At 40.2% G+C, this 17802-nt stretch overlaps 1 protein-coding gene across 1 annotated transcript in view; it reads right to left on the reverse strand.

The window, feature by feature from the left end:
• The window catches only part of LOC126234766 (uncharacterized), a 113540-nt gene extending 96173 nt beyond the window's left edge, over nt 1-17367 (reverse strand). Inside the window, exon 1 of the mRNA XM_049943518.1 lies at nt 17327-17367. The gene's annotated coding sequence lies outside the window, so the exon portion shown is untranslated. The remainder of the gene's footprint in view (nt 1-17326) is intronic.
• Nucleotides 17368-17802: the final 435 nt, after the last annotated feature.

Here is a 17802-nt window from a genome sequence, read left to right on the forward strand (position 1 = left end):
TTGTGCTATTTGGCTACAGTCTTCTTTAAACATGTGTATTTGTAACTTGATCTCATAACACTGTTCTACAATGTATTTTTGAAACACAAGTAGTACGCAAATATTTGCTCCACTGCAGAACTTGTTTGGACAACCTCGCGAAGCTTACAACGTCATTTTGTTTAAGAAAATCGTACACAAACTTCCTGGTGTCGCCATCTTACCTCGCCAAACGTCAGACTACAGTAAAAGATGCGCATTTGTTAGTCTAGTGATGTATGACATTATAAATGGCCATTACGTACAAGTTTATTAATATTTATACGAAGTTATTAATATCCAGTCGCATACCTGGCAGGTAAGATAAACAATAAATCAAAGGTAACCGTTAAAATTTATTCCGTGCCTTCTGTAAATTTTTGTTCCATGTCTGCTTTCGTCAACGACGTGAATTTGTTTATAATAATTCTGCCCCCAAACCAGAGAATGGAAGACTAAATGGTCATAAAAAAATTTTAAAGGATAGAATTAAGAGTGATATGAAAAGAAGAATGGAAGAAAGAAAATTATTATAGAGAGAAGAGAAGATAAATTAACAGATGAAAAGTTGACAACACTTCCCCACTCAATTAACGCTAAAGACACTAGCCAAATAAATAGTTCGGTACTCTAAACAGAAAGATTTCGGGGTAAAAGTGGAGAACAAGTGGAAAAAATTCAGAGGCATCGTTCAATATGCCCTAGACAACTATGTTTTGAGTACGGTTTTAAGGGATGGGACAGATCTACCATGGTTTAATAGCCGTGTTAGGAAAGCGCTAGATACACGAAGAAAACTTCACTCAGATTCAAGAGAAGTAAAAACCTAGCTGCCAAACAAAAGCTGAACGAAGCTAAAATGAGCGTAACGAGAGCAATGAGAGAAGCGTTTAATGATTTTGAAAGTAAGACGTTATCAACCGACCTGAGTAAAAATCCTGTGAAATTTTGGTCGTACATAAAATCAGTAAGTAGGTCAAAATCATCTATTCATTCTCAGCGACCACACCGGCACCGAAACGGAGAATACTGAGATAACCGATCGCGGAATTGAAAATCAGCTACAATCGCTTAAAAGTGGAAAGGCTTCAAGACCAGATGAGATACCTATAAGATTCTGTAAAGAGTATGCGAAAGAACTTGCTCCCCTTCTAGCAGTAATTTATCGCAAATCGCTTGAGCAACGAAATTTACCTAACGACTGGAAAAAAGCGCAGGTCATTCCCGTTTTTAAGAAAGGCCGTAAGACAGATCCAAACAATTATAGACCTATATCGTTGACGTCAATCTGTTGTAGAATTACGGAACATGTTTTAGGCTCAGGAATTATGACTTTTTTTTAAAAAAATGAACATCTCCTCTATAAAAATCAAAATGGATTTCGCAAACAGAGGTCCTGCAAAACTCAGCTCGCTCTGTTCCTCCATGAGGTCCACAGCGCAGTGGACAACGGCGCTCGGGTTGATGCCGTCTTCCTTGATTTCAGTAAGGCGTTTGACACCGTCCCGCATTGCCGTTTAATGAAAAAAATATTGGAGTAAACTTGTGATTGGATTCAAGACTTTCTCGCAGATAAAATTCAACACGTCGCTCTTAACGGAACAAAATCGGCAGCTGTAAAGGTAATATCCGGAATACGACAGGGAAGTGTGATAGGACCGTTGTTATTTGCAATATACATAAATGATCAAGTAGAAAGCGTCGGATGCTCTTTAAAGTTATTCGCAGATGATGCAGTTGTCTATACCAAAGTAGCAATGCCAGAAGACAGCAAGAATTTGCAGAACGACCCGCAGAGAATTGATGATTGGTGTAGACTCTGGCACTTGACCCTGAACGTAAATAAATGTAACATAGTAATACATAGTAAAAGAAGTAATACATAGTAAAAGGAGTAATACATGGTAAAAGAATTCCACTACTGTACAGCTACACTGTTGATGACAAACAGCTGGAGACGGCGTCTGCCGTAAAATACCCAGGCGTAACTATCCAGAGCGAACTTAAGTGGAACGACCACGTAAAACAGATAGTGGGAAAAGCAGACATCAGACTCAGATTCATCGGAAGAATCTTAAGGAAATGTAACTGATCCACGAGAGAAGCGACTTATAAGGTGCTTGTTCGCCCGATTCTTGAGTATTGTTCATCTAAGTGGGATCCCTATCAAGTAGGACTGATAGAGGAGATAGAGAAGATTGAACGAAGAGCGGAGCGTTTCGTCACGGAATCACTTAGCTGGCGAGACGGCGTTACGAATATGCTAAAAAAAAAAAAAAAAAACTCCACTGGCAGGCATTACAAGAGATGCGTTCTGTATCACGGAGAGATTTACTATTGAAATTTCGGGAAAACACTTTTCAGGAGGTGTCGGACAACATATTACTTCCCTCCACACACATCTCGCGTATTGACCACGAGGAGGAAATTCGAGAAATTAGAGCCAATACAGGGAGTTAACCGACAATCATTCTTCCCACGCAGTCTTCGCGAGAGGAACAGGTTTGGAGGGATCAGATAGTGGTACCGAAAGTACTTTCCGCCACACACCACAGGTGGCTTGCAGAGTATGATGTAGGCGTAGACGTAGATGTAAAAGTGGGCACATAATTCATGAAGTGGAAATCATTCACCGTACACAGAACAATAAGTTGAATAATTTCTGCGCGAATATTTAACGGTTTCCTCTTGCGAATGTCGTTTTCAGATCGTTACCCTGCATGTTACACGACATAAGGAAACCTGCGTTTGTTTATACCTCCTTTGTGAATGTGTTCATCTCCGCATGAAGCGACCTTCATCTCCTGGCGCAGCCAGTTCCGTTTAGTCGAGGAAGATTCTACTTTCCCCAGGCCGGGCAGCTGATTTAAATTCTTCGCGAGCAGCGGGCGAGGCAGAGACGCCTGCAGACAGCTTGCTTTGCATCGGCCGTCCTTGTGATATCCCCGCCAGCAAAACGGGTTTTCTGCTGCTCCTCCTGCTCGCTCGTACTACGAAATCAAACCTCGATTAGGTGAAAGGGTATTTGCGGAAGTGGAACTTCCACTTCCACACTTACGCTTATTATCAATAAAAATACGATTTTATGAGGTATCAAGCAAAATTTGTGAGTGGATTGAGTATTTCTCGACAGGGAAAATGCGCCACATTATCTTGGATGGATAGTCATCGCCAGATGTAGAAGTAACTTTGGGTATGTCCCTTGCTATTTATTTTTTATATTAATAACCTTGCGGACACTATTCATAGTAATCTCAGACTTTCCACAAATGATGCTGTTATGTGTAATCAATTACAGCCTGAAAGAAGCTGCACAAAATATTCAGTCAGAACTTGATAAGTCCACAGCTCGTGGTCTAGTGGCTAGCGTCGGTGCCTCTGGATCACGGGGCCCCGGGTTCGATTCCCAGACGGATTGGGGATTTTCTCTGGCCGGGGAGTGGGTGTTTATGTTGCCCTCATCATTTCATCATCATCATCATCATCATTCATGATAGTGGCTAAATTGGACTGTGTACAAATTAGACTGTGCACAAATTGGGACTTTGTACGGGCGCTGATGACCGTGCAGTTGAGCGCCCCACAAACCAATCATCATCATCAGATCTTGATAAAACTCCAAAGTGGTGCAAAGATCGGCAAATTGTTTTAAATGTTCAGGAATGTAAAATAGTGCATGTCACAAAAAGAAAAAATGTAGTATCCTGTGAGGATAATACCGGTGAGTGAGAACTGGAATGGTAAACTCACATACATACCTGGGTGAAATACATTGTGGGGACATGAAATGGAACTGCCACAGAGACTTGGTCGTGGGCAAAGCAGGTAGCAGACTTTGGTTTACTGGTAGAACACAGGGAAATGCAATCAGTCTAAAAAGGACATTACTTAAAAATCACTCGTCCGTCCCATCCTAGAATCTGCTCAAGTGTGTGGGACCCGTACCAGATAGGACTGACAGGTGTTATTGAACGTGTACACAGAAGGGCAGCACGAATGGTCACAGGTCTGTTGACCCATGGAAGAGTGTCGTACAGATGCTGAAGAAACTGAACAGGCACACACCTGAAGATAAACGCAAACTATCCCCAGAAAGCGTGCTTACAAAGTTTCAGGAGCTGGTTTTGAATATACTACAACCTGTAATGTATCACTCACATAGGGATCATGAGGGCAAGATCAGATTAATTACAGCACGCACAGAGGCTTTTAAACAGTCAGTCTTCCTACGTAAATGGAACTGGAAAGGGCGTCAATAACTAGTACAGTGGGAATTACCTTCCGCCATGCGCTTCACTTTGGTTTTCAGACTATGGATGTAGACATATGTACTTGACCAAACATCTGATTTTATTTGGATTATTTACTTTATACTTGAACTACTTACTTGTAGCTCTAAGCACTAAAATATCTGTGTGTACTATCTTGAAAATCATTAAATGAAACAACGGGCTTACTGTTCCCAGTCACTGTTTAATTATCTCCACGACGAGTTTCAAAGGTTTAAACTTCCATCATCAGGTGAATTTACATTTGTTAGTATGACATTTGTGTGTGTGTTGTGTTACGAATTTATTGAGAAACTTGCGGCACTGTCTTGTGGAAAAACAAAACACTACTTCAGAACATGGTTTTGGGTTTCTTTTGACAAAACATAAACGTATATGTAACGGTAAACACAAAATAAGTAAAATAGAATATCTCCAGTGGTCACAGGTTCCTTTCACTGTCATAACACATCAAATGTATAAGGTCATATTTTGTAAACAAATATGGCGTCTCTAAACTGACGCAGTGGTTTTGCACAACTGCACAGACTACCCTAGCACGCTTCCCTCCTTAATCCAAATTTCCATTCCCTCCTCAGCCCACTTGGTATTCCCCCTAAACTCGAACACCATTTACGAATTTCCAGCATGCTGGAGAAGTTTGAGTGAGCAACTTCTGTTATTCAGCAGAAAGAAAAACCAGTCCAAGTTGCAAATTGTTTACTTTTTCGTCATTCGATGACTAGTTTCGGGCCGAGACTCGTTTTTAAATCATCATAAAAAAAGCCGAAAATGGCATTTCCAAAGATGTCAAAAACATGCAATGAACATTTACAATGCATACAGATGACATTTTCGACATCTTGGGAATGCCGTTTTCGACTTTGTTATGATGATTTAAAAATGAATCTCGGCCCTAAACTAGTCATTGAGTGAATAAAAAGTAAGAATTTGCGATTTGAACTGGTTTTTCGTCCTTCTGGGCTAACAGCAACGGTGAACACTAGTCACGTATTTTGTACATCATCATGCTAATTTCCAAAAAACTATAGATCATTTGCTTAAAGTGACAAGACTGACTCAATAGGTACGGCCGACTGATTGCACGATGCTTCACTAAAATAAGCAGTTCTGTTGATAGTGTCTTCGTCAGTCTTTTGGACGTTACCTAGTGTACAAAAAAAAGGTGACAGAGACACGTCTTCCACCTATTTTACGAATAAAATCGTCTATAACGCTAAATAAAATGCCTGAATTTGTTACGACGTTTCGACATCTGTCATTATCATCATCAGATGTCTGTAATGAAGACGAAAGGAACGTAAAGACTGTAGGGCGTTTGTCATACAGCATCAAGCTCCAAAAATTTAAAAAGTTAAAAAATATTTAAAAATACTGTGGACTTGCAGAAGAAGGTACAGTGTCAATGTTAAAGTCTGTTTCTAAACTGTGCGTTAACTAGCAACTTGTTTAAAATTACACAAAGATGTAAGATCTAGCCGACAGGCGGCGCTGGACTAAGGGACGTTGCCTTCAGATTTCATTTTTTATTTTTTTCTATTTTTCCCTTGCACTACACGTATAAATAACATACTTTACAAATACGTTGTTATTGTTGTGGTCTGCAGTCCAAAGACTGGTTTGATGCAGCTCTCCATGCTACTCTATCCTGAGCAAGCCTCTTCATCTCCGAGTAACTACTGTAACATACATCCCTCTGAATCTGCTTACTGTATTAATGTCTTGGTATCCCTCTACGATTGTTACCCCCACCCCTCCCACACTTCCCTCCAGTACTAAACTAGTGACCCTTGATGCCTCAGAATGTGTCCTGCCAACCGAGCCTTTCTTTTAGTCGGGTTGTACCGTAAATTTATCTTCTCCCCAATTCTATTCAGTACCTCCTCAGCAGCTATGTGATCTACGCATCTAATCTTCAGCATTCTTCTGTAGCACCACACTTCAAAAGCTTCTGTTCTCTTCTTTTCTAAACTGCTTATCGTCCGTGTTTCACTTCCATACGTGGCTACACTCCATACAAATAGTTTCATAAAAGACTTCCTGACATTTAAATCTATACTCGATGTTAACAAACTGCTCTTCTTCAGAAAAGGACAAAGTCAAATTATAAAACACGATTAAAATGAGTACAGCTGTATAAAGCATCATATGGCTGTTGTATAGACATTATTAACAGGTTCAGTGCATACTTGTTTTGAAGTCTAGGCAAACTCCACATGGACTAAATGTTCTCACCTGAAAAGTTGCTGTCATTAATATATAGTCATTCTAATTTTAATCATGTTTTGTAATTTGACTGTGTATATTAGTAATTTAAAAATATGTTTTTTTATGAGTGTAAGTGCAAGTGGAAAACAGAATGAGAATGAAATAAAAGTGAAATTTGAAGGCAGCGTCCCCCACGCTATTGCCACCTGTCGGCTAGAACTTACGTCTTTCCTTAAAGCGTTTTTTAATGGTTCTGTGGCCGGCCGCGGTGGTCTAGCGGTTCTAGGCGCGCAGTCCGGAACCGCGCGACCGAGCAGTTGAGTCCCATAGTGCTCAGAGCCATTTGAACCATTTGAATGGTTCTGTCAACAGTTGCAGTAGTACTTATTAGGCGACTAGTTTCGAACCTTACAGGTTCATTTTGAAGCCTGGTCTACTGAAGCTGCACTGACAGTGCCGGATATTAATAATAAACATTGTGTGGTAACTCATGCTCAACAAATCAATCCGAACATGTTTGTTACCAACTCACAATCAAGGTCTGGATTTTGACGCTGATTCAAATGGTTCAAATGGCTCTGAGCACTATGGGACTCAACTGCTGTGGTCATTAGTCCCCTAGAACTTAGAACTACTTAAACCTAACTAACCTAAGGACATCATACACATCCATACCCGAGGCAGGATTCGAACCTGCGACCGTAGCAGTCGCACGGTTCCGGACTGCGCGCCTAGAACCGCGAGACCACCGCGGCCGGCAATTTGACGCTGATCCTGCAAACATTTATAGAGCACGAGTTGCCACTTTGATGTTTGTTATTAAGATTAGGCACTGCCAGTGGAGCCCCATTAGGTCAGGTTTGAAAATGAACCTCCAAGGATTTGAAACTAGTCGCCTAATAAATATTGCAACTGCTGACAGAACCATTAATAAACGCTTTAAGGGATTTAAATACGGCTGATCCCGGTGGAGGTTCGAGTCCTCCGTCGGGCATGGATGTGTGTGTTTGTTCTTAGGATAATTTAGGGTCCGCAGCTCGTGGTCGTGCGGTAGCGTTCTCGCTTCCCACGCCCGGGTTCCCGGGTTCGATTCCCAGAGGGGTCAGGGATTTTCTCTGCCTCGTGATGACTGGGTGTTGTGTGATGTCCTTAGGTTAGTTAGGTTTACGTAGTTCTAAGTTCTAGGGGACTGATGACCGTAGATGTTAAGTCCCATAGTGCTCAGAGCCATTTTACTTAACCTAAATTATCAAAAATGGTTCAAATGGCTCTGAGCACTATGGTCATCAGTCCTCTAGAACTTAGCACTACTTAAACCTAACTAACCTAAGGACTTCACACAACACCCAGTCATCACGAGGCAGAGAAAATCTCTGACCCCGCCGGGAATCGAACTCGGGAACCCGGTCGCGGGAAGCGAGATCGCTACCGCACGACCACGAGCTGCGGACTTAGGTTAAGTAGTGTGTAAGCTTAGAGACTGATGGCCTTAGCAGTTAAGTCCCATAAGATTTCACACACATCTGAACATTTTTTTTTTAATTTAAATAAGGTTGCTGTTTCATGTCAACAAAATGCTGAAACTGAAGACTTACGTCTTTGTGCAATTTTCAAACCAGTCGTTAGCTGTCGCCCCGATTAGAAATAGATTTTAATACTGACACTGAACCTTGCTTCACAAATTCAAATTTTTTCGGCGATTGATCTTTTTAAAATATCTTTTTACTTTTTAAATTTTCGGAACTGTCTATGAACTGTGTGTTTGATGTTGAAGCGTTCTCGTGGCCAGAAAGATCTCCAGATCCGCCCCCAGTAGAGAAAGGGTGCAACCGAGTGCCAGTATTCAGAATGTAGACTAGTTACCAACAGAAGGGGGCCGCATTGCCTCAGGAATGTGACGCAAAGGCTTGGTGAGACGCTTCCCAAGCGAATCAATGCATGTGTCTAAACCAGAGGGAGTGCAACGTCGTAGTGATACGTGCACTCACATTGTCAAGTTGTCCGGAAATTTAACTCGATTTTGGAATCACTAAAATGTAACAGTACATTGGTACGCTCAAAGTTATTTTTACTTCAAAAACTTTCTATCCGTGAAGAACGAAATGTTACATTTACTTGCTAGAATCTCTTCAAGCCAACACGTTTAACTGATATTTTAGTTTACACAAAAGCCATTCTTTCTCACGAACAGAACCATATTCTCTTCGAGAGTTTTCGACGTGCCTCCACATAATTTTACAGCACGATATTCTAGAGATAAATAGAGAGGGAAAAACTATACAGGAAACGTACTGTTCCGAGTAGTTTCTTCGATGAAATTCAAATGTGGCTTCTGGGAACGCGAAGTACTTATCCCAGCCGCTGGCTGCCGTAGCGTGACTGACGTGACTGCGAGCTATCAGCATGTTACGAGGGAAATGGCTACCAGACTTCCAGTACAATGTATTACCGTTCCAGAAGTGTGTTGCGTTGCAGAGCTGTGAAGCTACCGAATGAATGTCTCCATTCACCTGGATACTTGGTCATTAATTTATTTTCGCATCGCGTTCGAAAGTTTTTTATTCGCGCCCGTAAGCAATATTTGTAAAAGCTATGTAGACGTAATTCTGAACTATATACGATCTCTTCTGTTGTATTCAGCGTGAACCTCTATTTTAGATTGAAAATAATATTTTCAATCAAAACTAGTAAGTGAAATTAAATGAAGGTTAGTAAATTTTGGAACAATGGAAAATTCAAGATGGAATAACGACAGTATTATGAAAAAGATAAGTTGCTGCTCACCATATAGTGGAGATGTTGAGTCGTAGACAGGCACAACAAAGGACAGGTAAACAAGTGGATCAAATATAAGCGTAACACTGTGTAATCACAAAAACTTCGATACATTTTAGGACGCAAATGTAAAATGAAAAATGTTTTGTAAACTATGCATCACAAAAATTTTGTTATATTTTAGGATGAAAAGGTAAAAGCAGCAAGAATTCAACGCTACCACCTGACGATGGCCTCAGACCCGAAACTACTAACGGTATAGTAAAATCATATGACGAAAACTTGTGACTAGTTGCAGTACTTCCTTCAGTGTAATTTACGAAAACAGCTGCGATATTCTCCAACCAAAATGGATAAAATAACTTCAGATCAGTTTTCTCAATTTCGATGACAACATACATTGTGAATATCTGTGTGAACTTAGTAACAACACAAGGTCCCCATTTTAGCTGTAGCCTAAACTGTTATTACGAAAATGTGAATGTGATTCTATTAGGGAGTTGAAACAAGTAATATTGTCTCATTACAAAAGATAGACGTTTTATTCCACAAGGAAAACAGCGGCCACTCTGTCAATAACAGGTTGTTACTTAGTAGTCTGGGACAGTAAAATCTATTCAAATTTATGTGATTGCTAGTTTATGTCACATGTGGAAACCGCTTATCATCTAAACATGTAAACATGCGAGGTATTTAACGCTGAATAACACAGTAGAACACAAACAGTGCAGTTGTTATTCAACCGTAAAATGGAATTGTTCTGCGAAGAAGTAAGGGAAGAATCCATAAATAATTATTTTGTAATAAGGATGGCTGTAAAGATGAGGTTTTCTTTTTTAATCCAAGGTCGAAAATATTTTATTACATCCTTTGCAGAACATGGCCCTGATCTATATAAGTGAAACAAGTAATGTTTATACATACTCTCTTGGTTATTTTCGCGAGTATCATATTTTACTTTTACAAGGTTTTTTTCCCAGCAGCAGATTATCCTGACAATCATGACGCTAAATACTTGTAAATTGTGGGGCTTCGCGTACTTCGAAATTCTGTAGCCCAAGAAAATCCAATATTTGCTAGCTGCATTATATGCCACCGATCATATGTTTCAGTAGTCAAACAGCACTTCGGTGTACAGGGTATCCCAGGAGGAATGTTGAATATTCAAGAATATGACAGGAACGCTCATTTGAAGCAAAAAACCACCTCTGGGCATTTGCCCTGTTCCTAATGATTTCTAGAAATAGAACACATTTTACTTACATTTGATTTTAGGCTAGTGGCACGAATGTATGTGTCTTACCCACCTCACCTCTTTGACGTTTCATTCTATAGCAAATTTTCTTGTTGATTTCAGTTTCTTCGCTCTGAATGTCTTTCTTCCATAGGAATAAGAGTGGACCCAAACTTGAACCCTGTGGAACTGTCTTTGTGATGTCTCCCCCGTCACTGTAATTTCCTACCTTTCCAATCTTGCATTCTGTCCCTTAAGTGCGATTCAAACCACTAGCTTGTAAATTCCTCAGTTCCCTAAATAACAATGTAGATGAAATGTGTTCTGTCTCGGAATAGGGCATATGCCCATATGAAGATTTTCGCTTCCTGATATACCCTGTATAAATACGGTTCCACAGCTGGGGGTCAGTATCATTCAAGTCCTACTATTTATTCGAAAGAAAGTCGATTTCCATGCACCATTATTATTTTATTTTTTATGTTCATCTCTTATACGTGCTATCGACATCAGGGCTATATGAGTCTGGTCTTGAGGTATCTGTTGGGCGTGCTCCGTGAACTGCTCCAGCTGTCTTTCCATCACAGGAGACGCGCCTGCCACAAAGCTGGATAATTTGTGTCAAATAGCCTCTGTTCACGCAAGATTTACGTAACTCTGTAGCGGACACATCATAACAGCCTCGCTTGATGGAAGGATGGTTACAGCAGTTACGATTTCTGAAGCACGTCCAACAGGTACCTCAAGATGAGGTAATATTGTCTTCGAATCGACTGTACATATACGAGATAAACACCAAAATAAAATGTTATAGACATCGAAATAAAGTGAAAAATTCAGCTGCAAGGAAATTAACCTTCATTGGAGTAAATGAATAACAGTACTAAAATAATATACAGAATAGTCTCAATCACTTAAAACACTTTTATCCGTAAGCGGTGAGCTGTTTCCACCCGAAGTGGATCATCTTCGGACCATACTCCAGTGACGACATGTAGAGACGACGGCAGACAGCAGTAACTGTGGGTACCACTCAGTGACGTACTGTTCTACATGATATTTTATTACTGCTCATTGTGGCCGCTGCTATGGCCAATATGCTTGAAAAAAAAAAAAAAAAAAAGAAAATAATAGCTGATAGTCATATCGATATTCGGTTCGTAGGCGATTCCACGAAAAGGAAGAAATAATATGATATTTTATCAAGTAACACAATCCATAGACCGTGCAACACATGTCAACTACAGAAGCAGACAAAATAGCTGACGGAAGCTTTCCGTACCGCTGTTACGGAGAACGCGAATATTTTTTTCGATGGTTCGGTAAAAGAATTATATTACACTGTAAAACATCTTTGAAAAAGTTCTTAGTCAAATATTTCGTCAAACTCTTTCGACCAAACTACTTCCCTGAACTATTACACCATCGTAAAATTTTTCGTCCTCGAGAATGGACGCCGAATAATCGGTCACCTGTATAAAAGCATGTATTCGGGACGAGTGCTTTGCTTATGAAGAAAGCGTAATGGAAACGATTGTGGGTGAAACTGTGGATAGCAAGAAGAGAAGGCCGAAGTGTTCACTAGGATTTGCTTCGTGAGCTACAGCGCGAGAACATACAGAAAAATCAACATTATTTTTAGAATAGAAGAAAAAACATTTCCGTTTGTACGTATAAAAGTACCGCGTACACGATACTCATTTTCTTAATCTGGTTCATCATAACTGGTGTTCCTGGAAAGCCTGCGACTGTGTCACTTAAATAATGAATCACTGCACTAGTCACACATTTTTTCATGCTCAATATAAAACGCTTTCAGAATTTATTCCCGTTATCAAGAGGAAACATTTAAGTAGGCATTTTATGTGGTGATTGTATGTGTGTTTTTGATTTGTTTAGTCCGATTTTCCGAAACACCACATTAAATACCTACTTAGATATTTGCACTTGATAATGAGAATAAATTTTCGCAACACATCTTGGTAAGCACGGAAAAATTTATAACTAGTGCAGTGTTTCATATATAAATTATGAATGCCATTTCGATTGAAGATCGTTCACGGTTAGGTTAAGGCATTTAGCAACAGGCGAAAGCTATTCCAGATTGCAATACAGCATTCGAATCCCACAGTGTACCGTTTCATGTATCATTCCAGAAACATTTGAACCATTTACGATCAAGTGGGCCCGCAGCATAGAAGATATCTCTGAGAGACATTATGTAATAAAATCCAGACTGATGCTATAATAGTTTAATGTTTTTATTGTGGTGGATCCCTTTCAGACCATATGCGAATATTACATTATTTTTTTTTAATTTTATTATATTGTTGGTTACTCATATTTTCGTCTATACAGATTTGTAACTTACATCCATATATCATCAGTGATCACTGTCAGTCTGTGTTGTATTACAACGTGGTGTAGATTTAGGGCTCTTACGCTATAATCTGGTTTGCAGTTTGCTGCTTACGATAGATCTTCAAATTATAAAAATTACGAGAAAGAGCGATTAACGACAGCAGCAAACCACAAAACAGCTCATAGCATAGAGGTCCTAAATTTACACGACGTTGTAATACAATAGAGTGACAGTGACCACTGACGTGTATAGCCAAAAATACGAGTAACCAATATTATAATAAAATAACAAGAGATATTATGTAACTTTTGCAGGTTGTCTGAAGAAGGCAATGTAGCTGAAATGGATCCATCACAATAAAAACATTAAACTACTGTTGCAGTAATCTGAATTTTATTACATAATGTCTCTAAGACATGTGATCGAATACATAAATCACTTAAGGAGGAATTTATGAAGGTTAGCTTAGGTTACTTACAGATAATCAGATAAATTTGTTTCACTTGTGTACTCTTGACAACGCTTGACTTCCCACATCTCCTTCGACATCTTCTGTGAATAATCTTAACATGATCCACAGCGCAGTCACTTAGAATGCAGCTGATTGCTGCATCTACTTCCTTACTGCGGTTATTGTAGTGAGCATGCTTTGTGTTGTGAAGACTTTTGTAATCTTCGTATTTCGCAATGAACACTGTGGCGGCAGCCACGCACAAAACGTGAGACGGAAACCGAAAAGGGACTACTTGTCGGAGAAGTTAAATTTTCAGTAGAAGCAAAAGGCGTACGATGATGTCTAAAATCACCATTTTAGTTTTTTGTGTATTATAAGAATTTACTTCATTCTGTATGTGCTCGTACCAACCTGAGCGCTGTTTGAATCCAACAAGAGTCAATAATAGCATTATAAGCAATAGACGTCTGTCTCCTGAAAACGGACGTCTTGTCGTTATGGAGAAATAACTTTGGCCTGGCGAGAGGCTCCTTTACGAAGTCTCACAGCTGCGAATGTGATGCTTCCCAATCTCCTAAGTTTTCGAGGCATTTCAAACTAGCTTTGTATAAAAGAAGAACAATTTTTTATTACAATAAAGCCAAACTAGACACTTAGATCCTGTTTATATAACAGCTATAAATGCCTATGTCTGTTGTCATATATATATATATATATATATATATATATATATAATTGCTCAGAATTTGATGGTGAACGTGAAAATTATAATAACTTAGAATTAAAAATTTTTGACAAGAGCTCCTTTTTCGCTTTCCGCCTCACTAACATGCTTCGGTGTCATTTTGTAGTTTAAAGACATTAAAGCAAGCGAAGCGACGTATATACAACAACGAACTTTTATCGAAGATAGACCTTCGTTCGTTTTATCAAACATCTTTAATAAACTATATCTCTATAATAAATAAACAAACAGGCACCGTGTGGATGACTTCTCTCTTGCACCGACTGTCGGTTTCAGTCCGCGCGCAGACAATCTTCAGGTCAAGTGCCGCAAAGTGAAGTTTGTCAACACTTTGCAGCATCAGACATGAAGATGGTCTTCATGGCAGACTGAAACCTGTAGTCGGTAAAAAAGAAGTAATACACACGATGCTTGTCTATTTACTATAAGAACAGAGATCACGGTTTGCTAAGGCGCGGCGACAATTGCAAAAAGATAGTTTTGATAAAAGCTTCCGTAATTGACTGTCGAAGATCCGACCAAAGGCTTTGATAAAGGATCTTTTAAGGGGGTCTGCAGCCGTTCAACATTCACTGAAAACACTAGTTTGTCAACCCTTCAGTATAGTAAAGCGACCACACACCGTCAATAAGACTGACGAAAACTGTCAGCTGAGAACGTGCTGTTACGCGGTTAAGATGTCAAACACCGAAAATGAAGCATCTGCAGCAGTTGTGGTAACTATAGCTCGCAAGCAACAGGAGGGAATGTGTTCGACATTGGTTGAAAGACAAGGACTGAAATCAGAATCATGGACCCGAGGGATTTCATAAATTATTTTGCGATGAGTCGTTCATAATACGACAAATCATATATTAATGTTGATACTAGATGAAATAGGGAGGGAAAACAAGAGAGAGCCAGTCGCAGTTGACAAGAGATTAGGAGTAAGTTGGAGATTTCCGGTGACAGGCAGGTCATCCGAACGTTCGATGTTTTGGTTCTGTAATATCAGCCCGGCGAACGGTCTACAGGCCCTAGTCATATGACTTTTTTTTTTTTAGAAAAGACAATAAATAAAATTCTAAAGGAACCTGTGAAGCAGTTATATCTGCTTGACGGGGATATGTTCAGACAATTAACGTAAAACTTTTTTATTGCGTTTTTTGATAATTCAGTGAAATTGACACTCATTTCGGAGACCTCTTGGTAGTCAGTGCAGATATATGACGTACTGTTTCCACACTGCTCTTTAATTCACCAAACTATATTTTCAAATTAAAAGAGTAAGCAGTGTCATAGAGAATTCCCCGTGGACCATGCTAAAGTGGTATATGTAGTGTCCACCTTTGCATGTAGGCCTGCTGGAACCGTTTTGTGTTAAAAGACTTATTAAGAACCTTAATCTAACGTATGATATGCAAAAAAGGCGAACTGAAAACAAAAACACTGCACTCAAACGCTGTGTGGCTAGTTCCTGAAGCACTGTCAGCATCTGAATGGGGAACATCGTCAAATCGTCAGTATCTGAACTAGCACGTCCAGTATGTATTGAGAATGTTTTGAGAGCCATCACTATTACTCGTCAGTATTTCTAGTGTTGACAATACGTCAATAGACGTCATTAGACTGTCAGTATACTGAAGGTTCGACAGTATTACTGGGTTTAAATGAAACAACAAGTTTACTTGTACCAGTCACTGTTGATTTATCACCCCGACTCGTTTCAAAGGCATAAACCTCCATCAGCAGGTGGATTTACATTTGTTAGTATGACGTGTGTGTGTGTGTGTGTGTGTGTGTGTGTGTGTGTGTGTGTATTTTGTTGCGATTTTTGGAGGAAGTTACGGCACTATCTAGTGGAGAAACAAAACACTATTTCAGAAAATGGTTTTGGGCTTCTTTTGACAAAAAACCAAAATTATATCTTACGGTAAATATAGAATAAGTAAAGTAGAGTTACGACAGTGAAAGAAACCTAGACCACTGGAGGTTCTCTACTTCATTTATTTTATTTTTACCGTTAGATGTAATTTTAGTTTTTTGTCACAAGAAATCCAAAATCATTTTCTGAAATAGTGTTTTGTTTCTCCACTAGACAGTGTCTTAAGTTCCTCCAAAAATCGTAACACAACAGAGACACACATACATCTAGTGTTAACAAATGTAAATCCACCTGATGATGGATGTTTAAACCTTTGAAGCGCATCGTGGAGATGAATATATAGTGACTGGTAATAGTAAACTTGTTGTTCCATTTAATGTCAGTTGCATTCACGGTAAAGCCTAACCTAAAATGTTCGCATTTAAAGTATTATTGAGCGTGTGAGGGCCCCTTTGCATTGTAATACAGTCCGAAGACCGACAACCAGCGGAACACTATTACGGCGAATGCGAACGGAACATGACCGAATGTATCATTATTTTCATCATGGCAGCGACAGCAGGAGCCGTTATAAATTGTCTCGAACGAGAAACAGCCCACAGTTGCACTAAATTATGTTTATTTTAAACCTTGACCATGATTTCTGCTATAATAATATAGCCTTCTTCAGAAGTCATACACACTAATAAATGAAAACTGTCTTAGCCCAGCGGCTACGTCAAGACCAATAAAATAACTTCAACAGGTTTAAGCCTGTTTCGAACATAAGTAAAATTACGTATGGCACCGTATGCCCTCCGCCACTACCTCTGTAGTGGTAGGAGTACATACTCTGTAGCGGTTCTAGGCGCTTCAGTCCGGAACCGCGCGACTGCTACGGTCGCAGGTTCGAATCCTGCCTCGGGCATGGATGTGTGTGATGTCCTTAGGTTGGTTAGGTTTAAGTAGTTCTAAGTTCTAGGGGACTGATGACCTCAGATGTTAAGTCCCATAGTGCTCAGAGCCATTTGAACCATTTGAACCATACTCTGTAGTGGCGGAGTATATACGGTGCCATACGTAATTTTACTTATGTTCGAAACAGGCTTATGTCTATTGAAGTTATTTTATTGGTCTTGACGCAGCCGCTGGGCTAAGATAGTTTTCATTTATTAGTGTGTATGACTTCTGAAGAAGGCTATATTATTATAGCAGAAAGCATGGCCAAGGTTTAAAAAAAAACATAATTTAGTGCAACTGTGGGCTGTTTTTCATTCGAGATGACCGAATGCAGTTCTCTCGCACACCGTTTACGCCAGAAAAGACTCTGGTTGACTACTGTGTAAGGCAGACCCGCACCACCTCTGTGTAGAGCGCGCGCGTTGCGCAGGTACTCACCAAGTGGGGTGAACGCGTGGACTGGGCGACCTTCTGCAGCGGCGGACCAGCTGTGACTGACCGCAGAGTCGCAGACGGACCGGCCGCAACGGCAGCGGCCCCCTCCGGAAAACTCCCTCCACCTCACTCTCTCCACTTCCCCGGGACGCCGCCCGGTGTGCGGTCTGTGGATTCCCACAGCCCGTGATACGGCCTTGTTAACAGAGGTCAGCCGTCAGCGTCAAGTGTGTGTTCGCAGCCGCGGCCGTTTAACGAACGCCATCAACACTCATGTTTTCCGCAGTTAATCACTCCGCAGTGCCATTGCTATCGGACCTGAGGCGAATATTCTGGACACGGGACGCTCCCACATACATACCCTGCGTCGTCCGCCTATCGGTATGCTTGCGATGGCATGCGTACCTGAGACGTTCCAAAAAGGATAAAAACGGGATTTTCTGGCGCTACTCTGGTCCTATTGGCGATAAAAGGTAGGA

This window comes from Schistocerca nitens, chromosome 1 (genome assembly GCF_023898315.1).
Source record: "Schistocerca nitens isolate TAMUIC-IGC-003100 chromosome 1, iqSchNite1.1, whole genome shotgun sequence".
Taxonomy (NCBI): domain Eukaryota; kingdom Metazoa; phylum Arthropoda; class Insecta; order Orthoptera; family Acrididae; genus Schistocerca; species Schistocerca nitens.